This window comes from Protopterus annectens, chromosome 6.part0, assembly GCF_019279795.1.
Source record: "Protopterus annectens isolate FY-2018-M chromosome 6.part0, PAN1.0, whole genome shotgun sequence".
NCBI lineage: Eukaryota > Metazoa > Chordata > Ceratodontiformes > Protopteridae > Protopterus > Protopterus annectens.
The window spans coordinates 1,053,303,517-1,053,329,251 of NC_056737.1; the positions used below are offsets into that span (position 1 = coordinate 1,053,303,517).

The 25,735-nt window shown below is 39.9% G+C and overlaps 1 protein-coding gene across 3 annotated transcripts in view; it reads left to right on the forward strand.

The window, feature by feature from the left end:
- The window catches only part of RGS6 (regulator of G protein signaling 6), a 2,564,457-nt gene that overhangs the window by 2,187,837 nt on the left and 350,885 nt on the right, over positions 1 to 25,735 (forward strand). The window lies entirely within an intron of this gene.

The following is a 25,735-nucleotide window of genomic DNA, read 5'->3' on the forward strand; positions in this document are numbered from 1 at the left end:
GAAACCTTTTAAGCTGTCAGTTCTTTTACGATGCAGTTCTTTGGTAACTGTCATTGCTGCAGTAGTGTGGGCTGTGTATTCTTTTATAACAGTCAGGTTAACAGATAAAAACTTGGCTATATTAAGGATATGTTTCTCTTGTATTCAGAGCATAATCAAAATGTTATACATTTTACAATAATGTTTTTCTCTCATTTATTTGAAAAACAAAAAGCATTCAGTGTCTCGCATGGCTGTTAACCTCCACAGCACATGATAATAGTAAAGGATGCTTAGAATTTATCAAGATCATGGATCGGGGCCAGAACTGATCATTCCTGAATGGTTGTAGTGTGGAGGATCAGAAGAAAGATCATTAGAATTGTTATAGTCATAAGATATGCTATAGTCACAGCCATTGACTTTGGAAAATAATAGAATAAGCATGAGATCTAATGAATAAATGAACACTTTGGATAACCAAGGAAACTGATGACAATATTTTTTGCATCAGAAGCCATATAAAGGGAATGGAGAAATGAAATGATCAAGAAAAGGAAAGTGATATTGCTGAAACTGAATTCATCCTAATGTCTTGGTGAGCACCGTCACATGGTACACCTTGTTTTTACAAAATCTCGCCAAGACAATGCTGATGTATAGATTGCATCTTATATATCATGGATAAAGGTAGGTTAAAAAAGAAAAAAGAAGACTTGGTGCACAAGTCCCAGGGTAGAAATGTGCCCACTCCTGGTGTACATACTGGTGCTAGAACTGGAAAAAAGGCAGTGTAGAATCCTCAGGACATTCTTACCACAAGATTAACACAGGCTCGGGGGGCGGCATGGTAGAAGGAAGAAAAAGTCCCACAAAAAACACAAAAACTGACAGGCCAAAAAGAGGCATAGAGATGATAAACTGGGTTGTTGAGGATAAGGAAGAAATTATTTATTGTCATTATTATGCAAGAAGTCCAGAATTGCCAGGCAGAGGACATTTAGAATGAGTATGAGAGAAATTAGAGAAAAGAAAAATAACTGCACAGGAAAAGCTGTCAAAAGCTACAAATAAAAATGTATATTCCTTAATGCAACAGATCAGTGAAAAACTTAGATGAAGAAAGATTAGTCCTCCCAGGAAAAGAAGCAACAGAGGAAGTGAGGAAAATATGAAGAAAAAAAGGTTTTTGAAAGGTATAAAAAAGAAACATGGACACGGGAAAGAAAAATAGATCTGACATTGTGCAATATTTATGCAAAGGAGAAAATCAAACTAATCTATATTAAAAAAATCTCCAAAAATATTTGAACAGAAATACAGGTGAAGGCACCTGGATATGGAACATTTCATGATGCAAAAAATATGAATACAAATGGGGAATGTAGAAAAGATGATTAGTGAAGTAAAAATTTAAACTTATAGAAATTGAAGTGATTGATAATCTACATAATGAAACTCCAACACAGGCACTGTGACGACATGATGGGCCAGTGGATCCTCAGATACAGGAGCAGCGGGTGGAGAGGGATGCATCTGAATAGGATTTACTTACACCAAGGTCCAGTTAAAGTTGCACAGCAAGGGAAGGAGCAGGAAACAATGGCAGCTCTGACACAGGTAATGAAGTGATGTGATGGGCTGCGTGGGTCCCCACATGGAGGTACAGCAGATGAAGAAGGATGCAGCTGAAGAGGATATGTAACAAGAAGATGTTCTGGGACTTTCTGCAGAATACTCACAGGAAACAGAGAACAGTAAAGATGCTCTCAATCCAAAAGAAAATGATCTAAGGAAAGAACTGCTTGATTTAATAGAGATGGATACACATGTGAAGATTGATGAAGGAAGTAGATAACAGAAAGTAAAGAAGACCCAAAATGTTAGAAGACTGGTGTAGATCAATGTGTATCTATATACCTTTAAGAAACTATCCAAGTGCTTGCACAAGTGTATAAATACTGAGCATGTGCAAGCTAGACTGCCATTTTGTAGTAAGCTGTTCAGATGTAAGCATGTATGTATGTAAGGTCTGTCTGTTAACCCATTTGTTTGTATTTTATGATGCTGCTATCCATCCTGATGTGTTTCTATGTATTAAAGCATCTAAATGAAATACCCCACCTGCTTGTTATCTATGTTAGAGAGAGATGAGCGACATGGTGTCAGAAGCAGTATGTCTAAAGGGTATGAAGTTAGAGGCAGCATGGTGAAAACGACTTAAGGCACTTCCTTGGGACTGCTGGTATATAAAGCAGTGAGTTATCCCTACAATGTACATACTTCGCAAAACAGGTCAGAAGCAAATTATAGATATTAAAACTTGCTCAGCACTATTTCCTATTCATAAAATATGAAATGAGGTGTACAGAACATTCTAAATGATATTTGCATAAACCGATATGTACGATATTGATTGAAATATTCAAGTTACTATGGAAAATGTTTAAAATAAAGTCTAAATTGCATAAAACGAATACAATAAAGGGAAATTACTGCATTTTCAAAAAGCATGTATTTTTTGTATTAAGCAAAGATATCAGAGTTATCAGAAGTGTATAAAGTGCTTGCATGTTTGTGCAGTGTTACAGTAAAGTTATTTCGCAGAATACAGCCATTATAAAGCATATTTTGCAAAGTACAGTATTTTTATTTTATTTATTTTATTTATCATTTGTTGACCGGGAAAGTCCGACTAGGTTCCACAGAGCCTGTTTTCAGCGGAGGCCCGGGGAGAAATGCTCCAGAGTTTTCAGAATTATTTCAGAGTTTATTGTGTATTTGACTATTATTACAAGCTCACAGAACAGTTTGTTTGTACATAATTACAAGGCCTATATTTTCAGTGTGTATGTGTTAAATGAAAAATACTGTAATAAAAAGATCAATACACAGGAGGTTCAGGTTCAGGTTCTTTACTAGTGTACACCAGGAGGCAAAAAACGTACAAGTACAGAATTTTGTCTGAATGAAACAGGAAGAACACAACTTTTATAGTATTTCTTACTAGTATTAACCTACCAGGCTGACGTAGTCAGTCACAAGGGGTTTTACATCACTTTAGCTTACAATATTCTATTCATCTAAAATGCTGATACTACATTTTGCTTAAAAAGATTTTCTGGTAAACAACGTGGCCTTGCTAGCCACCTGGTTAGTTACAATACCCTTTTACAAAAGTTTCCACTCAAGGTTCTAAGTTAATTCGAACATAATAGTAGATACAGTTCTCAATACATTTTCCTTGTTACATGTTATCACTTCCTTCTTGCAACCGGTGCGTTATCTAGTAACATATACAAGGTCAATTGCTCAAGCAGAAAAGAGCAAAAGATTCTCATTATTTCACACATTTAATTTCCTGACCCAGCAGATAATCACTTGTGAGAAGCATAAACATTCATTCTTGCTGAGCTAGCAGCTGCTGGGGTCAGAGGCCAACTTGCAAAAAGGCACACTGCAGTTTCCAAAAGCTTCTTGCAGTTTCATATGAATTCATTTTTCTTGTCATAACATTAATAGAATAAAATGCATTATATCTTTCTTATTTCTTAATAAGCACTAAACATATACATTAATACATATTTTTCTAACATTTTCCCCTGTTAATACTTTTTATTCTATTCTCAGAAGTGAAAACAGTCTTATTTCTTCTCCTAACCTCTTCCACTTAGGATTTGCAGTTAAGAGAGTCATTCAGTTTAGACTTCAAGGAGAATTTCATTTGGAACCAATTCCTCAAGTTCAATGTCTTGATACAAGGTTTCAGAGACAGACATATCTATAAAATCTTTAATTAATCTTTTCATGCAGGGGATTCCACAACAAACACATGCTCCTAATAGGAGTAAACCCACACAAATGGCAATCAGAATATTCATCAGGATGGAACCCCACCCCCCAAACAGATTCTGGAAAAAATCCATCAGAGGGTTTGGGCCTGGTTTGGTCATGGCCGACACCTGCTGAATCACCTCCAGATGGTTATTAATTTCATGCTTATTATCTGGAATATATGCACAGCATTCTTCTTTGATAAGCGTGCATGTACCACCTCTTGCCGCTAGGGTGAAGTCAAGAGCCATCCGATTTTGCAACACAACAGTTCTCATGGCATTCAGTTCATCAGTCACTAATTCAAGAGCAGAAAAAGTTGCATTACTCATTACTTCGAGAAGTTTCAACAGTTTTCTCAGCTCCCAAATCAATTTGACTGTACCATACGCTGGGAGTATACCTGCCCAAGATATAACACTGTCACTCAAGTCCATATGAGTCAATTTGTCTTTGTCCTTCACGGAATTATGGTCTTTCCAACCTGCTTCAACTCGCCCTACTGGATTTACAGGTTTCTCGATTGGATCTTTGGTTTTCTTGGAAACATCTCTCACGTTCCGTATTTTACCCAGAGGTAATTCCGCAGTGTGTCGTATGGCTGGAACCAGGTAGCCCAAAAAACAACTGCCGGACCAGTTCTCAGGTAGCCATTTGTATGCCTTTTTCCCCACAGACAAAATAACAGTTTTCAACTTTAGTGCTAATATGCACTAGCCCTGCATGAAACATTTTCTTATCTATGATTGACAATTGTTTAATCAAAACAGGATTTCTTTGTACTTCATTCAATGTCGTTTTCATTGAGTTCAAATATGAATCATAGTTAGTATTGCAAACTGTACCCCCAGTTTTAGTCTTAATATAACATTTATAAGATATTGTTATGTTACAGTTACTCCAACCCACCTGGAGAGTATCATTTTTGAAAACACACAATCCCCTTTTGTGTAACAGGTAAATACAATGCTATTTTATCCTGTGATCTCACAGTTCCTGTGTCAAAAAGTAAATTTTCCCAAGTCTCATTGATCCCTAAAGGAACAGCGGACATTAGTAGTCCTCCATATGCTGTTGGTATAGCTGTACAAACCCAGCAGTTTGAAATGTTCATAGTCTCAGCATATACACATTTAATTGCTAGGTATGTGTTAAAGTTTGGATGCCAGTCTATGGATGTTTCATCACGTTTATCCAGTTTTACTTGTGTGGTTGAAGAAAGGAAGAACCACAACAAAAAGAAAATCATCACAAGTGCAGTTAATAAGTGTACACTCAATAAGATGATTATGCAACATTTCTGAGGTTGGTCTGTATTTCTATTCTTGGCCATTTTGTTCTTGTTGCGTAACAGTTACAATGTTCTTATCAAGTTGAAAGTTCTTTACAGTGCGTCAAATGGATCCAGGATGACTTTTCGGCTATTTTGACTGCAGTAGGCGTGGCCAGCAGTACCTGGTACGGTCCTTCCCACTTCGGGCTTGCCCAATTCTTCCTCTTTGTTACCTTCACCCAGATCCAGGACCCCGGGGCTAGAATCGCTTCCAATGGTCTGGTCTGTTTTTTATCTGAAAAAGAGTTAAACTGCAAAAGAGATTTATTTGTTAACAGTTTCCTCATATAACTAGCTAGTAAACTATCAGCCTCCTGGTCTTCAGGCATGAGAGCTTTCCACTGAGGTACATAATATGCCCTCCCAAACACCATTTCAAAAGGAGTCAAACCCTTTGCATTTGGAACCGTTCGCATACTCAGCAGCGCCAGAGGCAGACAGTGCACCCAGTTCTTCTGTGTTTCGCTGACTAACTTTCTAAGTTTGTTCTTAAGGACTCCATTGTGCCTCTCCACCAGTCCCGCAGACTGAGGGTGATAAGCACAATGGTTCTTCAGGGGAAATCCCAAAGAATCGTCCCAACTGTTGTATGGTTTGATTCACAAAATGTGTACCATTGTCACTATAAATTCTCTCCGGTATGCCAAATCTAAGAATAATCTCTTTTATAAGGGCTTTCGCCACTGTTGTTGCATCCAGATTCTTGGTCGGAAAAGCTTCCACCCATCTAGAAAACATATCTACAATGACAAGGCAGTACTTTTTGTTATCACATTTGTTCAATTCTATAAAATCCGTACAAATAGTATGGAATGGATATGGCGGTGTAGGAAAACTTCCTTGTTTAGGTTTTAATGCCCCTTGTGCATGATGTTTGTTACAAATATGACATGCAGCACAAAATTTTTTTGTGTAATTTGTGAATCCATATGTTTGGAATATTCGGTTTACTAACTGTACCATCCCCCCTGTTGAGACATGGCACTGCCCATGGCTCTACAAAGCTGCATATCTAAACAAATTAGACGGCAAAATTGTTTTTTCTCTTTGGAGATGTACAGCCCGTTTTCAAGGATTGCTCCTCGTCTTTCCCATTTTTGTTTTTCTGCTTTTGTGGTAAGCGTCTGCATCATTTTTAACATTTCTAAATCTAAAATTTCAGAGGGTTGTAATTCCTCGTCTAAAAGTAAAGTTTCTGAGTCTGAAGCTGCTTGTTTTGCAGCTGCATCAGTCTTGCATTTCCTTTTGAAATTCTGTCCTGCTGTTTCGTATGAGCTACGCATTTGCAAATAGCTACTTTAGTAGGTAACTGAATAGATTCTAACAATTCTAAAATAAATTGTGCATGATTAATTGGTTTACCACTAGATGTTATCATCCCTCTATTTTTCCACTGCTGTGCAAAAACATGTACAGTAGAAAAAGCATACTGACTGTCAGTATATATGTTTACACATTTGTCTTTTGCTAAGGTACAAGCTCGTGTTAAGGCAATCAATTCTGCTGCTTGTGCAGACAAGTTATGTGGTAAGGATTGGGCTTCTAAGGTTTCAGTGTCTGTAACTATTGCATACCCCACTAGATTTTTCCCTGTAGGGCCCCTTCTGCATGAGCCGTCCACGTAATATGTCACCTCGGCCTTATCCAAGGGAATATCCGTGAGATCTTGTCTGGGTAATGTTTTCTGCTCAATTTCCTGCAGGCAACTGTGTGGTGTGCCATCCGCAGGAGTTGGGAGCAAAGTTGATGGATTTAATGTTGTGCATCGTTCAATTGTCATATGAGGTTGGCTCAACAGTATAGTCATACAGGAAAGATGTCTAGCAGGAGAGAGATATGCTACTTTTTCTTGCAGTAAAATTATCGCGACTGCATGAGGCACTCTCAATGTGAGAGGGTGGAATAACACCACTGAGGCTGAAGCCTGTACTGCCATTGCAGCTACAACCACTGCTTGCACACAGTGGGGCAAGGATCGCACCACTGAGTCTAACTGTGATGAATAGTAAGCTATGGGGCGTTGCTTATCCCCATGTTATTGTGTCAACACTGATGTCATATATCCTTGCTTACAGTCTACAGTTTGAAAGAAACGTTTATGATAGTTTGGTAGTCCTAAGACTAATGAAGAAGCTATCAATTGCTTCAACCTGCAGAAAGCTATTTCTGCTTCAGGTGTCCACTATAATAAATCCTGTGCTGCCATCGGCTTTTTGTATATGAGGTCGGTCAGTGGAGCAGATTCCAAAGCATAGTTTGGTATCCAACTCCGGCAGAAGTTAGTTGTTCCCAGGAAGGACATCATTTCCTTCTTGGTCGCTGGTTTGGGTGCTTGTAAAATCGCTGTTTTTCTATCCTCATCTAGTATTCTACCTTCTTTGGATATTACATATCCTAGGTATCTAACTTGTTTTCTCCAAAGCTGTAATTTGCTTTTGTTTACTTTGTGTCCCTGTGTTGCTAAGAATTGTAACAGTGCTATGGTATCCTCCCTGCATTGCTGCTGGGTGGGGGCTGTTAGGAAGATGTCGTCTACATAAAGTAGAATTTGACTACCCCCTGGTGGGGTGAATCCCGCCAAATTACTAGTCATTTCTTGTGCGAATATTGTTGGACTCTCACAATATCCCTGTGGTAGTCGAGTATAGGTATACCTTTTCCCCTGAAATGTAAATGCAAACCAATATTGGCTATCAGGATGTATAGGTATTGAAAAGAAGGCATTGCTGATATCTACCACAGAGAAATATTTTTGATGAGGTTTCAAATCATTTAACAAAGTGTGTGGATCTGGCACCGTAGGTGCTCTAGGTATTACTGCATTATTTACAGCTTGTAAGTCCTGAACCATACGCCATTCCCCGTTTGCCTTTTTAACAGGAAATAGGGGTGTATTACATGGTGAATCAGGAGATTCTACCAGTACTCCTTCTCTAAGTAATGCTGCTATTATAGGTTTGATTCCTATCTCTGCATCCTTTCTCAAAGGATATTGTCTCTTCTGTGGTCTGAATGCTGACTTTGGTGTAATAGTAACTGGTCCTGCTGTTCGAATAAGTCCTACATCTGACTTGCCTGTTGACCAAAGAATCTTTGGTATGTTACATAAGGCTTTCTCCTCTTCTTCTAATAAGAATGCTAATTAGCTGTCCTCGCTAGACTGCAAGTGTACAGCTGGGTGTGCCCGTGTTAACCAATTCAGTTTTTGTTTCTGTATTCCCTGCTCTGATAATTCTAATTCAGTTTGCTTTTCCCATCTTGTTACCTTTTCTCCTAGGTCTGCCCATTTTACATTTTTGTTCTTAGTTAAACTGACATGTGGTAATCGATTAGATTTGTATAGTGCAAGGAATTCTTGAGGTAATAAACAGCTAACAACACTGTTTCCCTCAGTATCCCAGTACAGATTACTTAACACTAATCTGTTTGCACGATTTCTGAACAATTCTTGCTCATATTCCTTATCAGGTCCTGGTGTGCTGCAGTAATACAGAGTACAATGTAACAAATGCTGTCTGTTGGCGTCAAGGGAGGGGGATTTACTGATGGCTACGTTCATCAGTTCCTCGGTCACTGCCCCTGGACCAGTCGTAACTAAGTCCTGGCTGTACCAGTAAAAAGTTTCACCTTCCGGTCGCACCAAAAAAGTATCCATTTGTCGCTGTGTCTCCATACCCTACATAGTCGGAACTACTGCTATGCCAAATATCTGCATAAGGTCCCTACCTAATTGGTTCACTGGGCATTTTGCAGAAACAACAATTTTACTCCTTTGAGTCATCCCTGAAACAGGGTCAGTTATTGCTATATCATGGGAAAGTGGTTCCCGGTATAGCTGTCCATTTGCAGCTTTCACTAATATATAATCAGGTGATTCTGAATGTTCCGGTAACTTGGAGGGGTGTATCAGAGTCTGTGATGCTTCTGAATCGCACAGGAATTTAACTTCCTTCCCCTCCACCAGAAGTGTAACTTCCGGTTTTGTGTCTGCTAGGTAGAGCTCTAGGCTCAATAATGCTAAATCTAAAACCTAATTTTCTTCATCTTCCATGTCTACTTGCACTTCCTCTACTCCTTCTATCACATTTACATTTGTCCTTTGTTTATTGACTTTTCCCGAAGATTTCTGACTCTCGTATGGTGTATCTTCACCATCATATAGTCAGTCCTCATCTCCCTTATCCTCTGTGGTTACCTTCTTATTTTGTTTGCAATCCCTAGCTAGATGTCCTTTCTTCCTGCACTTCAATGTCCTCTGACCGTTTGCCAGACTGTTTATTTCCTTGTGCATTTTTCTTACCCTTTTTACCAGACTGTAATACATAAACTTCAGCTCCGTCTTCAGCAGTGAAGACTTGCGCTTTCTTTTTCTTTTTGCTATTAAAATGTCTTTCAGCATGTCTAGCATATTCAAGTAAGGCTTGTAACCTACTTGTTCGATGATCTATCATATGCTTCGTAATGAAGCTACTAATAGGTGCAATGCAACCTTTTAAAAATGCATTTTTCAATTGTTGTTCATACGGGGAATCATTCGTTTGATTTTCGGGAACTGTCATGCCACTATGACTGTTAAAGCACTCTAATAATCTGGCATAGTACCCATCTACTGTTTCATTTTCTTGCTGTATGCATTGATTAATACAAGTCCAGTCTGCTCTAGGTTTCCATTTCTCAGAGATTCGGTCTGTAAGGCCTTTTACTCTATTGTCAAGTTCTGCGTCACTATGTGGGAGTGGCTTAAATTCTGCATTACGAGGATTCCAGGTGCCACTAATCATGTGCCAATCTGGACCTACAATTTGTCTAACTACTTTTCTACTTCTTCCCCATTTAAGTGGTAACTTAACCTCATGCCTTGTAAATCTTCTAGGAATTTTGTAAAATTAACTTTTGGATGGGGAATTCCCTCAGTATCCTTCCGGATATCCTCCGGTGTCCACGGCCTATATACCAAGAGGGTTGGGTCCTGTCCAACCTGTCCTGCCTGAGGATTTGGTACCTCTATAAGTGGACATATTTCTTCCTCACTCTCAGCTTGTAAATTTCTCTCCATTTGATACGATTCTATGTCCCCCTGTGTTTTACGTGTTCGGGACCTAGTTTCAATGGGATCTCTAACAAACGATTTCGGTTTCACTGAGACATCAGGATACCGTGGAGGTGGACCAGCTTGTCCACCCGCTTCATATCCTGAAAAAGGGAGTGGGGGGAGCAGTTGCTACTACTATATTATTATCTTCTTTGTCTAAAAACAATGCCTTTGAGGGGGGGGCGTTGCTACTACTATATTATTATCTTCTTTGTCTAAAAACAATGCCTTTGAGGGGGGGGCGTTGCTACTACTATATTATTATCTTCTTTGTCTAAAAACAATGCCTTTGAGGGGGGGGGGCGTTGCTACTACTATATTATTATCTTCTTTGTCTAAAAACAATGCCTTTGAATTATTACTCTTTTGTTCCCTACGGTTTGCTTCCTCAATTCACCTGTGTGCCTGAGGAATGCCTAATTGCCGTTGTTTTTTTGCCTGACCTTTTGTATCACTTTTAAGCTGTTTAAGAAGTTTAACAAGCGAAGATTTGTCTAATTTTCCATCAAATTCATATTTGTTAACCCATTTTGCATAATATCTAACATTATCTGCACGTTGTAGTTGCATATATTTTGCGTCTTCAGTTAGGGGCGGGTCTCGCGATGTTTTAGTGCACTGATTTCCCATGTTAATAAATGTTACGTAACCCTTTTACCACGTGGTGCCACAACTTCAGTTCCTTTCACAGTTTATCTAGAATAACTGCCTACCTTATTCTGTTACCCTGATCTATGACCAAATAAACAGTAATTTTTCTTGTCCCTGATCTGTATGACAAATCTGACAAAAAAAACAATAGTTACTGTAACCTAGTCCCTGATCTAAAACAGAAAAAAAGGCAAAAAGTCTCCCTACCTGAGCCTCCGGTATTGAGCAGTCACGGTTCGAAGTGGAGATCCGCTCTTCAGCCACAGATCAGAAAGTGGCCAGCCTCTTTAAACGACAATTCAGTCAGAGGTCTTTTCACTCAAGAAGAACCATTTTGGTATCTTCTCCTGCATGCAGACTTCGACCACCGCTACGCTCTGATCCACAGCTTCTGAGGGATTCCAGTACGCAAAGGACCAATCTGTTAAATGAAAAATACTGAAATAAAAAGATCAATACACAGGAGGTTCAGGTTCTTTACTAGTGTACACCAGGAGGCAAAAAACGTACAAGTACAGAATTTTGTCTGAATGAAACAGGAAGAACACAACTTTTATAGTATTTCTTACTAGTATTAACCCACCAGGCTGACGTAGTCAGTCACAAGAGGTTTTACATCACTTTAGCTTACAATATTCTATTCATCTAAAATGCTGATACTACATTTTGCTTAAAAAGTTTTTCTGGTAAACAATGTGGCCTTGCTAGTCACCTGGTTAGTTACAATACCCTTTTACAAAAGTTTCCACTCAAGGTTCTAAGTTAATTCGAACATAATAGTAGATACAGTTCTCAATACATTTCTCTTGTTACATGTTATCACTTCTTACTTGCAGCCGGTGCGTTATCTAGCAACATATACAAGGTTGATTGCTCAAGCAGGAAAGAGCAAAGATTCTCATTATTTCACACATTTAATTTCCTGACCCAGCAGATAATCACTTGTGAGAAGCATAAACATTAATTCTTGCTAAGGTAGCAGCTGCTGGGGTCAGAGGCCAACTTGCAAAAAGGCACACTGCAGTTTCCAAAAGATTCTTGCAGTTTCATATGAATTCATTTTTCTTGTCATAACATTAATAGAATAAAATGCATTATATCTTTCTTATTTCTTAATAAGCACTAAACATATACATTAATACATATTTTTCTAACAGTATGCACAAACACATACTTTGTGAGCATAGCAGATGAATTTTGAAAACCCAGTGCACTTGTGTTTGGCAATAATATTGTTCAGAACTGGCGAATGTTTGAGTAAGAGTATGACATTTTCATACAGGCTGCATTTTCTGATACAGATGACCGTGCAAAGGCATTTATTCTGCTTAATTTAGCTGGGTCAGAAGTCATTGAAAGGGAACGTTCATTTGTGTATGCACCTGCTGTCTATACAAGAGAGGGAGAAACTGTCATATTGTTGTACTGTCTGAGTCTAGGGAGGACCCAGCATGCTTAAAACATAAATTTAGAGAAATGTGTAACCCCCAGACAAATGTTACAATGAAAAGGTGTTATTTTCCACAAGGGATCAAAAGCCTGATAAAACTTTTTCAGCATATATAACTGACTTGAGAAATAAGGCTAAAACGTGCAGATTTGTTGATTTAAGGGATGAGTTGATAAAGAACAGACTTGTGTGTGGTATTAAAGATGATGCTGTGAGAAAGATTTTGCTTTGTGACAGTGATTATACTTTGAGTAAAGGCCACTGAGATCTGTCAAATGTATGAATTCACAGAAAAGCACAGAAATATGCTTACAAATGAGAATAACTCTAGGAGGCACAGTGATAAAATTCAGGTTGATAGCATGCAGTACATGGTTAAAAGAAACAGGCCCAAGCACATGGCAGCAACTGTAGCCCCTGCAGCACTTACTGATAAACCCCAGAACTTTTCAGCAAATACCAGAGTTTGCGCAGTCTCAGTGAAGCATAGGAGAGAGTCAGCAAACTCAAAGCATGGGCCCCAACCTAGTTTCATTGCCAACTGTCGTAATTATGGTGGAAATCATGAATCTAAAAGGGAAAAATGTTTAGTTTTGGTCAGCAATGCCACAGATGCCATACATGGAATCATTTCAAAAGGTTTTGTAAATCAAAAGGCCCACATTCTTTTATTAAAAGGGAACATTTAAGAAACAAGTTGATCAGTCAGAAAGTTGCAACCCAATTCTTTATTTTGATGGTCTGTCAGTGCTTCATGAAACAGTCAGTGCAGTAGATTTCAGGGCAACGAATGAAGTATTTTGTACTTTTGGGATAAATGGCAAACCCACAGAGCTCAAAGGTGACACAGGTTCCGAGTGCAATGTTATGTCAGCAGAAACATTTGCTAGAGTGTGTCATGGTGAAAGGCTTGATTTGGCAAAGTGTGCAAAGCTTGTTGTTTATGGAGTTGAAGAAATTCAGACTGAACGCTCAGTAGTGCTTACATGTTACTCTGCTGGAAGATACTGCAACTTGTTATTTTATGTGGTCAAGAGGCATGTCCAGTCATTATTAGGGCTCAGAGATGGTTTGAAAATGGGACTGCTGAGTCCATCATTTTAGCTTAAAAGACCACTACTCTAATTTTGTGCAGTATTTTTTCTGCCTGTGCTGATCTTTTTGAAGACAAACTAGGCAAACTTCCAGTTGTGTAATGAAGTTAGACCCAGAAGTCACTCCAGTCATCAGGCCAGCACGTAAAGTTCCAATAGCCATGCAGGGCAGAGTCAAAGCCGAACTCAATAGAACAGTGACAAGGTGTGATTTGTCCAGTTGAAACTCCATCTGAGTGGGTATCTTCCATGGTGGTACTTCATAAGAAAAGCTCAGATGACATCAGAATATGTATTGACCCAAGAGGTTTGAACAAAGCACTAAAAAGACCTCTTCATCTAATGTGCACAGTTGAAGAAGTCACAGTCTTGATGCCAGATGCCACTGTTTTTTCTGTCTTAGATGCAAAGAGTTCATTATGGCAAATTCAGTTTGATAAAAAGTCATCATTGCTCACTACTTTCAGTATTCTGTTTGGCAGGTACAGATTTTTGAGAATGCCATTTGGAATAAATTCTGCAAGTGAAGTCTTTCAATGTGCAATGGAGCAAATTCTTTCTGGGTATCTTTGTGCTATTATAGTCAACAACATACTAGTAGGAGGTCATGATGAAGCAGAGCATGACAGAAACCTCAGAAAAGTTCTAGAAAGGGTATGTCAAGTAAATCTTAAGCTCAATCCACACAAATGCAAATTTGGGCTACAAGATGTCACTTATGTTGGTCATTTATTTACAAGCACAAGCCTACTACCAGACCCATCTAAACAAAGAGCCATTCTTGAGATGGCAGCTCCAGACAATGTTCAAGTCCTGCAACCTTTTCTTGGCATAGTTAACTACTTAGGCAAGTTTATTCCAGACTCGAGCCAACTTTCAGCACTGTTCAGAGAGCTGACACATAAAGATGTATCATGGTCTTGGTTAGAGCAACACCAAAGAACATTTGATGTCCTGAAACAGAGAATTGCTAGTCTACCAACTCTCAGATATTATGATGTTCCCAAGACAGTTACACTTTCCTGTGATGCTCTGAAATTTGGTCTTGGTGCAGTCAGTCTACAAGAAGATCAACCTGTTGCCTATGCACTGAGAACTCTTACCCAAACTGAGATGCAGTATGTCCAGATTCAGAAAGAGCTTTTGGCAACTGTGTTTCCATGTTCGAAGTTCCATGATTATGTTTGTGGTAGACCTATCCAGATCGAAACCGACCACGAACCTCTGGTCACTATCTTGAGAAAACCAATGCATTCAGCTCCAGCCTGACTGCAGTGTATGATGCTGAGATTGCAAAAGTATAATTTCAGTCTTGTCTACAAGAAAGACAAACTTCTTTATCTTGCTGATACATTATCCAGATCACCCAAAAACACCACAGAACAGCATGAGAATGAGAACCTTTATTTTGAAGTCATGGAAGTGAGAAATTTTCTTCCACACATCTTGCTGAGCTGAGAAATCACACAGCCACAGGTCCAGTTTTACAGAGGCTCAACCACTTTATCAATCAAGGATGGCTATCAAAGCAATCTAGTTTACCTCAAGAAATGCAGCTTTATTTTCCATACCAAGATGAGATTTTGTCTGACAAAGGTATCCTTCTGAAAGGTCTGAAAGTAATTGTTTCAAAGTCCCTGCAACCAGAGTACATTACTATCTTGCATCATAGTCACCCAGGAGTTGATTCTACCAAAAGAAGGGTGAAAGAGCTAGTATTTTGGCCTTCTATGTCACTGGATATTGAGAGAACACTTTTATCTTGTTCAGTGTGTAAATAGTACTAAGCCACATCAACAGAAGGAACCACTTCGGCTAAACCCAATTCCGGAACTACCTTGGTTGACAATAGCCACTGATATCTTCAAGTAGAATGGTCAACATTATTTGGTGTTAGTAGACTCTTATTCCAGTAGGTTCAAGATGGACCTACTTCCTAATCTAGCATCCAGTACTGTCATTACTAAGATGAAGCATCATTTTGCAATTCACGGTAGTCCACACAAAGTTATTTCTGACAATGGCACACAGTTTACAAGCCAGCAGTTCAAAAGTTTTGCTGAAGATTGGGACTTTACTCATGTCACAAGTAGCCCTGAGTACTCACAGTCAAATGGTTTGGCAGCACATGCAGTTTAAAGTGCAAAACAGTTACTAGATAAGTCAAAACAAGATAATAGTGATGTTTTCCTGAATCTCTTTAATCTCAGAAATGTTCCTTGTGATAAACATCTTGGTTCACCTGCTCAGAGACGTCTGTTGAGACAAACCAGAACCATATTACCAATCAGTAGTCAATTGTTGGTTCCATGTGTCAAGAAAAACAGGTCAGTGAAAACCAATCTGTTGAAGAAGCATTTAACCCAGAAGTCCTACTGTGATAAAACCAGCAAACCGCTCAGTCCATTACAAAAAGGATGCAAACGTCCAAAGGTTATGATCGGATTGGTGTCATGAAGAGTATTTGCCCAGAGCCGAGATCGTACATTGTGGAATCACAAGGAGCAGAGTTTAGGTGGAATCCGAAACATTTGAGCCTATGCCACAGCACATAGCATGTGAGAGAGAGAGTCTTTATCTCAGAGTGAGTTGTCCGGTGTTCCAATTGCAGAGGAAGTTCCAGAGGACATTCCCATTCCTGTGATAAATCCAGAAGTTCCTGATATGAGTTGTTCACCAAAGACTGTCTGTGTTGCTGAATTTGGTCCACACTGTTATGTTATGAGATATGGCCGTATCTCTAAACCCTGTAGCAGATATGAAGCAACATGGACATGAACATTGTGTTTTGTTTCTAATCTCTATAGTAATGCATGTCTAACTCTGATATTATTTTACAAAGGGCAGTCTTTTTAAGAGGGAGGATGTAGATCAATGTGTTTGTCTGTACCTTTAAGAAACAATCCAAGAGCTTGCACAAGTGTATAAATACTGAGCACGTGCAGGCTAGACTGCCATTTTGTAGAAAGCTGTTCAGATGTAAGCATGTATGTATGTAAGGTCTGTCTGTTAACCCGTTTGTTTGTATTTTATGATGCTGCTATCCAGCCTGATGTGTTTCTATGTATTAAAGCATCTAAATGAAATACCTCACCTGCTTATCATCTATGTTAGAGAGAGACAAGCAACAACTGGTAAAGCAGATGACTGCAGTAATCAGGACTATTAAGAGAAATTCATGTGTTATAACAAAATAAATAGGATATATTGCTGTCCAGGTAAACTAATAATGTAGATAGAGTAAAAAGGAAAGAACGAAGTAGAATGCCGCCATGGAAGCCATTAAGACAAGAAGTATCGCTGTTAGAAGAAAACAAAAAAAGGAATGGATCATCAAAACTACTTAAAATATAGATGTGATAAAAACAATGCACAGTATCACAGGAGACCAAGATTTATCATACAGTATTTCTGATGTTTGTTTGTCTTTTCGGCTTTTCGGTTAGGGGTCGCCACAGCGGGACTCCGGTCCGCTAATGATTGGCAGTCAATTTTTTTTATGGTGCCGAGTTGCCAGCCTGACGCCCAACCTTCAGCGAAGGCACGTCCATTCACGCATGTCTTTCGGAGGCCACTCAACCATGGGGAGGACATGCAGACTCCACACAGAAGGCACTCCAGCCGAGAATCAAAGAGGAGAACCTCTTGCTGTGAGGCAACAACGCTACCACTGTACCACTGCGGCTTATAATATACTAAAAATATAAACACAAACAGAAAAAAAAAAAGAAGGTATGCAGATAAATATACAAAATAAACAACTCATTGATGACCCAAAAAATTTTTATAGAGAATTGGGAAAAAAGCAAAAGGCATGCACCACAAAAAAGAAAAAATAGATACATTTTGGAGAAGTATTTATAAGACCCTGTTGAACATAACAAAGATGTGGAATGTATAGAAACATTTTTAAAAAAGGTAAGGCGCTCTAATGCAGAGCATATGAAATGGGATGAAGTAACAGCCCAAGAAATGCAGACAAAATGGGTACAGATGCAGTACCTCCCTTCTGACAGAAGGGGTTAACAACTTCATACAAAGATCTAGCCCTGAGTAAGAATTTCTTATATGTGCAACTCAGACAGATACCAACCTGGTTGACAACAAGAAAAATGATACATCTCCTTAAGAATGAACATGCAAGCCACAATAAGAGCTAAAGACCAATAACTAATTATATACTAGAAGTGATGCAGAGTATATAGTCATTTAGAAAAAAATCAATTATGGTAATAGAACAAAAAAGGTAATAAATGGAAGTCATATGGGACAAATGCTAATTTCTTGCTAAGCAAAGCAATAACAGAGAGCTATAAAAGGTATAGCAAAGATTACAAAAAAAAAAAAAACATTTGGATTTAATGGATAATGGAGTGCTTGCAATTGTATTAGATACAACCTACAATAATCAGTTACATTGCAGTGACTATGAAGCAGTGGAAAACCATTCTGCAACTAAGTTATAACAAAGGACAAATTACTATACCAGGGACAATAATTCATAGGGAATTTCCAGGATGATTCTCTCTCACTGCTACTGTTTTGTCTTGCTGTTAACCCATTAAGTTGTTTACATAATAGATTAGGCTATGGTTACATATTAACGCCTAGAAACTAGCTTTGTTTAAAGACATCTCATCTGCCTTTTTGGATGATTTAAAATTGTATAGTTCATCAAATGAGGAACTGAAAGCACAACAACAAATGGTTAAAACTTTCTCAACTTATGTAAGAATAGCATTTGGTCTTGATAAATGTACAAAAGCAACATTTAGAAAAAGAAAAGCTACAGCACAGTGAAATTATAAAACTTGGACAGGAATGTTGATATAAAGGAACTTGAGTGGGGGGGATGTATAAACATCTGGGAATAGATGAGGGGTCAGTAAGAAAACATGAACAAATTAGAATAAAGCTCAGTAAGGAATACTTTAGAAGATTTAGATGATACTGAAAGCTGCCTTGACATCTAGGAATAAATTCCAGGCTATAAATCAGTTTGCACTTCCTGTTCTAACTTACAGCTTTCAGGTAATCGACTGACCCCAAAATGTATTGAATCAGTTTAGCATGAAAACAAGAAAAATGTTTCATGCTCATCAAGTAATATGTAAAAAAAACAGAGTATAGCAAGATTATATACATAGTCCTCACTCTGAAAGAGATACTGGCCTCCTTGAAATTGATTATGTGTTGATCTGCAATCATGGGACTGCAGACGTATTGGCTGACTTCATCAGATCCAAACATAGTGAAAGTGTTAAAGCTTGAGGAGAAGAAGTCAAAGATGACATCTTTGCTTAGCTTGGCAGAAGCATTCTCAAATAAAGTGGATACGGAAATCAAATCAGAATAGACAAAAATCAGACAGTAGCTGAATGTGACAAAAAATACATTTATAAGAAAAAAAGATCAGATGTGAAGGAAAGAAAATTGGAAAGTCCACGAGTAGAGAGGCAAGTGTAGAGATTGTTTTGATTAAGTGTTAATGCAAGAATGGATAAGAAGAAGTGAACTGAAACCAAAATATGAAAGGCCAGTAATGGCTGCCCAGGAGAGTGTGCAACAAGCACATTTTTTTTACAAAGTCCATCTAAAAAGTGGGAGAAAGAGACAAATGCAAGTTCTGTAAAACAAAGCAGGAATGTTGCCTTGTTAAACTCAGTAGTCACAGTCTGTATAATTTTAGTTCTGTATAATTCAAGTTGTTGAAGAAAATCTTCATGTATATGTATTTTAGATTTTTTTTGGACTTTTGTTCTGTCTTGATTTATTTAGTTTAAAGTGGAGCTTATCTCCCCAGGCCTCTGCTGAAAATGGATATGTATCCAGTTAGACTAGCCCGGTCAACAAATGTAAAATAAAATAAAATAAATAAAATAAAATAAATCTCCGGCACAGGCCTTGTACACTGAAAGGCACAATGATGCGGCAAGACTGTGGCACTGGGGACTGTGGAAACACTGCAATGTAGACGTAGCTGAGAAGTACTGAAAACATGAACCACAAAGCATTTTAGAAGATGATGAAGCTTATATCACATGGGGTCACCCATTACCAACAGTTCGAAAAACAGATGCAAGAAAATCAGACATAGTAGTCCATGAAAAAAAGACAAAAACTAGCATAGATCATTGAAATTGCTACACCCAGCGATTACAGTTTCTTATTTTTTTTACTTAAAGAGACACAAAATCATAAAATATCAGGATTTGTAAGCAGAAATAAGAGCAATGTGGAATAAAGATCCCCAGACAGTTCCAATGCCAGTAGGAGTAAGAGGACTAATAAAAAATTGTTTACAGTCATACTTTGATATGCTGCCAATATATGTAACCCCATATAAACTGCAGGAGGAGGCAATTCTGGGCCCATTCCAAGTGATGAGAACAGCGCTCATAGCTAGCATCAAAAACTGAAGCAATGCTAATTTCATGAACTCTGATCACACCCTGACTTAGGAATGTTGTCCATTCCTGCCATTGTATTAGAAATCCATAGGACTTGGAGAAATTAAACTGGGAAAATAAATAGCATTAACACATTATTGAGGAAGTGAAGTAAAGTGAGGATATGATATAAAGTTTTATCTAACTCAAGAGAATGCATTACGTCTATGTGGTACCATCCTTCAGAAAATAAGAGATATATCAGAGCGAGGGGACACCTTTGAACATATAAGGTGAAAAATGCTTATGAGGAAGTATAATTTCACAAAAAAAGCATTGCAGAGGATTAAAATAGCTTTTATGAAAAGGAAGTAGAGGCCAAAGCAGTGACACAGATTTAAAGTGCATGGGACAGATGCAAGGCTATCCTTACAAAGACTTTGAGAATTTAATGAATAGAACACTCAGTTTATGCAGCAGTGAACAGATGACATGGGCAACATACTCATTATCTGTTGTCAAAGTTATTATTATGAATGTTTTGTTTCCACCAAGCCAGATGGTATCCTGTGAGAGGTGTCAGTTGTTGCACAGGTGAGAGATGTTGATTGCTGCACAGGTAAGAGGTGTTAATTGTTGCACATGTGAATGGGAATGTCTCAGTACTGTGAGACTCGAGAAATGCTTAAAACAATAGTACAGATAACACAATCTGGAATCAGCCTGTAAAGACAGATGTCCCTTCTCGTAGCACTTTCTCAGTCCAAGAAAGAAATAAACTACTTTGTGAAATAGTTAATGTTATGCTGACAAGCTTTTAAATTAGTGAATCAATAGAAAAATCATGTGACAAAAAAAAAGTCTCACCCCGACCAGAAAAAGTAATAAATACTGAAATATTGAGTCTGTAGGTTAGTAAAGCCATGAAAGTGACAAACGTCTAAAGCAATAAGGGAAAGGTAACAGTCAGAGCTGGTAAAGACATGAATAAACCAAGGAAACAAGTTGCAGTGCTTGTAGTCTGGGTAAAAATCCCATGGTGCTGGCATAATTGAAGAAAAGTATCCACATACTTATATTCATAGGATTTTTGGCCTCTTACACTACAGTACCCCAACTATTGTCTGTCTCCCAGGAACACTGTCTATCTTGTAGCCCCGTACATTCATTTTGCACTCCATGTACAGACCACTCCTGATGGGTAAGCTCCAAGAATGGAGTCCTGTCTACTAACGTTGTCCTGTGGGAAGATTAGTTACCCTCTGGTATTTTGTCATCCTCTATGCATTGTTAGAATTTGCATGCAGCCTATCTGTTGGCTGGAAGGCCTTCAGTAATGTGGCCATTGATAGAATGGATTGTCTCCATGCTAGAATGCTCGCTATGTCTCAGATTGGAAAGATATTTAATGATTTACTTCCTTCCTTACTTACCCATTGTTGACTGGGTTAGTCCTACTAGGCTAATAGTTTCCTTTTAAGGGACACCTAAGGAGGTATTTATACTACTAGGGGAAATTTGACCAGGACATCAGGGAACTTCCTGTGTTCTTTTTAATGGGCGCCATGGGATCTTTTCCATCCATTTGAACTACCACCAGAGGGGATAACAACAACAGACGCCGCTCTAGAGGCAGAGGGGGTCCGAAGAATCAGGGCAACAGGGAGTCTCTTCCTGAAAAGCCCTTTCAGCATCCCTGAGGTGTTGCCCGGCTGTCCCTCCTTGGAGGCAGTCGGGGGAAGATTATCACTGTACCCAGAAGCCTGGCATTCCCTCACTCAAGACAGATGGGTACAGTCGATCATATCCAAGGGTTACATAATTCCTTTCGAGGAAAGTCCCTTCCCCTCAAGTTCCCTTCCAGATGTACCACCCGCTCTAAGGGACATTGCAGAGTTAGAGATCGCAAAACTACTGCAAAAAAGAGCCATTCAGCCAGTCACAATAGACCATTCAGAGCCCGGAATCTACTCAAGGTTCTTTTGGTCCACAAACAGGCGGGAGACTGGAGACCAATATTGGATCTCAGCAGACTCAACAAGTCTGTCAGGAAGACAAGATTCCGAATGGTCACTCTTCAGTCAATTCTGCCCTTCTTACAGAAGGACAACTGGATGTGCTCAATAGATCTTCAGGATGCGTACTATCACATCAAAATTCACAGACGCTCCAGGAGATTTCTCCGCTTTCGGCTGGGGTCCAGTCATTTCAAGTTCAGAGCCCTGCCCTTTGGTCTCACTACAGCCCCAGAGTGTTCACCAAATGCATGGCAGTGGTCACGGCTCACCTGAGACATCAAGGATTCCAGGTGTTTCCGTATCTCGACGACTGGCTCCTGTCAGCCACCACCAGGCATCAGCTTATACAAGCCAGGGATTACACAATAGACCTTTGTTCTCATTTGGGCATCTCAGTCAACTACGAAAAGTCATCCTTATCACCCTGCCAGTCTATTACCTTCATAGGCGCAAACTTAAACACTGTTCGGATGTCAGCTACCCTTACAGAACAAAGAGTTTCAGACATTCAGACTCATGTCAGGATCATTCTGGCCAGCAGAAAGGTACATGCCATGATGGTGCTTAAGGTATTAGGTCTTATGGATGCGGCCATCATTCTTCTTACCCTGGCCCGATTCTACATGCGCCTCCTTCAGTGGATGCTGTTCACACAGTGGTCATACCAGCAACTCCCAATGCGTCACCAGATTCTGGTGACACAAACATGCAAAGAACATCTTGCTTGGTGGATCACATCGTCTCAGGTCCACCAAGGCAGGTGCTTTGTACCTCCGTCCCCGATAGCCACTGTCACCACGGATGCCTCCCTGATCGGGTGGGGGTCATTATCAGGGCAGGATGGTTCATGGGGACGTGGCAACCGTTCGAGTACCATCTGCACATAAATGTCCTGGAGATGAGAGCAGTGCTTTTAACGTTGCAAGCCCTCAACGACTTTCTTCCCGTAGGGACAATTGCAGTCCACACAGACAACATGTCTGTAGTTTGGTATATCAACAAACAGGCCGGAACCAAGTCCTACCCCTTGTGTCGAGAAGCGCTCAGACTATGGCAATGGGCGATCTCCTCTCATCGGTTTCTGGTAGCAACGCATATCCCTGGGAAAACCAACATTATAGCGGACAGATTGAGCAGAGCTATTCTCATGCCTCACGAGTGGTCTCTCAAGCAATCCATAGCGGAAGAGATTTTTCTGGAATGGGGTCGTCCATGTTGCGATCTTTTGCTACTCCGCAAAAGAGCAAATCGCCAGACATCTTCTGCCTGTTCCCTATATCAGGCCATCCCCCCAGAGACGCTCTGACACAGGATTGGCCCCAGGGACTTCTTTATGCCTTCCCTCCATTTCCTCTGATCCCTCAGGTGATCCAGAAAGCTACCGTGTGAGAGCCAAATTGATTCTCATTGCCCCTTACTGGCCTCGACAAGTTTGGTTCCCGTTCCTCCATCATCACCTTTTGGTGCAGCCGTGGCATCTGGACCCAGTGCCAGATCTTCTGATTCACCAATCCGGTCAGCTGCACCGGTCAATCCCTTCTCTCAACCTCACAGCATGGTTGCTCCACTTCCTTCCTTAGCCAGGCTTCCTTTGATCTCTAACCCAGTTAGAGATATCATAGTAGCTTCACTAAAATCCTCTACCAGGAGGATTTACACAAGCAAATGGAAGCGTTTCTCTTATTGGGCTAAGGCCCAAAATATTGATCCTTTTACTGCCCCTGTTCAGGCAGTTCTGGACTTCTTAGCAGAGATTTTCCATGCAGGCTCCTCTTCTTCCACAGTCAGAGTTCAGTTGGCTGCTATTTCTAATTTTCATGTCGGGATAGCAGATCATAATATTATGTCCCATAGACTCTGCAGGGCCTTTTTGAAAGGAATTTTCCTACTAAAGCCTCCAATCAGGAATCCTCCCCCTCAGTGGGATTTAAATTTAGTGCTGACATCCTTGATTCTTCCCCCCTTCGAGCCAGCTGTTTCTTGTTCCCTGAAATATCTTTCTTGGAAAACTTTATTCCTAGTGGCTATTACATCTGCCAGGAGGGTGTCTGAACTTCATGCTCTTTCGGTTCGACCCCCCTATTTGATTTTTCACAAAGACAGAGTATCTTTGAGAACTAATCCATCCTTTTACCTAAGGTCGCTTCAAAAAACAATCTAAATCAATCTATTGATCTCCCTGTATTTTTTCCCAACTATTCAGATAGAGCTGAACAAAAGCTACATTATCTTGATGTCCACCGTCAGCTTAGATATTATTTGGACAGAACAAAAATTTAGAAAATCTGATCAACTTTTTGTTTCCTATGCGGATAATAAAAAGGCCTTCCTGTTTCTAAAGTGACTTTGTCCAGATGGCTTTCTTGGGTCATCACTGAAATTTATACGATCAGGGGAAAACAGCTGTGCTCAAAACCTAAAGCACATTCAACTAGGAGTTTAGCTACTTCTACAGCTTTTCAAGCTAGACTGCCTTTAGACACTATTTGTGCAGCGGCCACTTGGGCCACTCCTCACACTTTTGTTTCCCATTACAAATTGGACTTGGCCTCCAGGGACAGAGCCAGTTTTGGCTCTACAGTCCTCAAGAGTTTGTTCCATTGAGCCACCCAGGATAGAGGTGCTAGGGCGGTCCCATCAAGCAAGAATGAAGGCGAGATTGACAACTTAACATTAAAGTTATGTACCTACCATAACGTTCCATGTTAGTTGTCTTCTCTCGCCTTCTTTCTTGACCCTCCCTCCTTCCCCTGGCCTGGACAGACCTTGTATAAGAAACTATAATGCTAAAGACCATTCAGACCTGGTCCTTTTTCCATTTGTAAGTTTCTTCTTCCTTGGGAAGTATTGTTTATGCTTGGTGTTATTGCCCTTTTGTCAACAAACGAGATCTGGGTACTTCCTGCCTTGCATCATGGGATATGGGGCTGCCTCGAGCTGGTAAAAGGAGTTCTCGAGCTAAAGCAAGTGCCGAGTCGGGCCCGAGGATCGGCTCCGAACCCATCAAGCAAGAAAGAAGGCGAGAGAAGACAACTAACATGGAACGTTATGGTAGGTACATAACTTCTTAATGTTAAGTTGTCAATCTCGCCTTCATTCTTGCTTGATGGGTTCGGAGCCGATCCCTCGACTCGCACTTGCTTTAGCTCGAGAACCTTTACCAGCTCGAGGCAGCCCCATATCCCATGATGCAAGGCAGGAAGTACCCAGATCTCGCTTCGCTTGGGAGGTCTTCTCTTTACCAGCTCCTGGTAAGTAATTCACTTTTGTGACATTTAAGCCCCTTTTTAGTTTAAAACCTTTTATTTTTGATAGTTTAACTTTAAACTTAACTTTTCTGACAGAAATCCCTGTCTCTTTTAAATTTTTTTAGTCAGTTAATTCCCCTTTCCCATCCCCCCCCCTGTTAGGGTGTGTGTGTTGGTTTATTTTACTAAATACCCTTTTGGGATTTATTTAATTTAATTGGACTGGTGTGTGTGTGTTTTTTGGGCACCATGTCTAAAGAGAGGGTTTCAGGTTTTAAGAAGTGTGACTCGTGCTGTCAGAAGATGTCTCTGACAGACGGTCACACTTCTTGCCTGTACTGTTTAGGCCCTCTTCACCTGCAGGACTCCTGTGCTATTTGTCACTCCTTCAGCCAGAGAGTCCTGCAGGAGAGAAGGAATAAGTTGATTCTGAGGGGTCTTCTTAAGCCGGAGGGCTCTCCGGCTAAGTCGGCCCCACAAAAGTCAACAAAATCTGCCAAGACCCAGGCTTCTGTTTCTAAGCCTGTGGTCTCGGCTCCGACTCGTATAGAGTCGAGATCGGCTCCGGCTGGAGCCGATTCTGGATCTACTAAGCCTTCGGCGCCGATGGCTATCGGTGCCGAATCTGCTTTGACCACTGTGGTGTC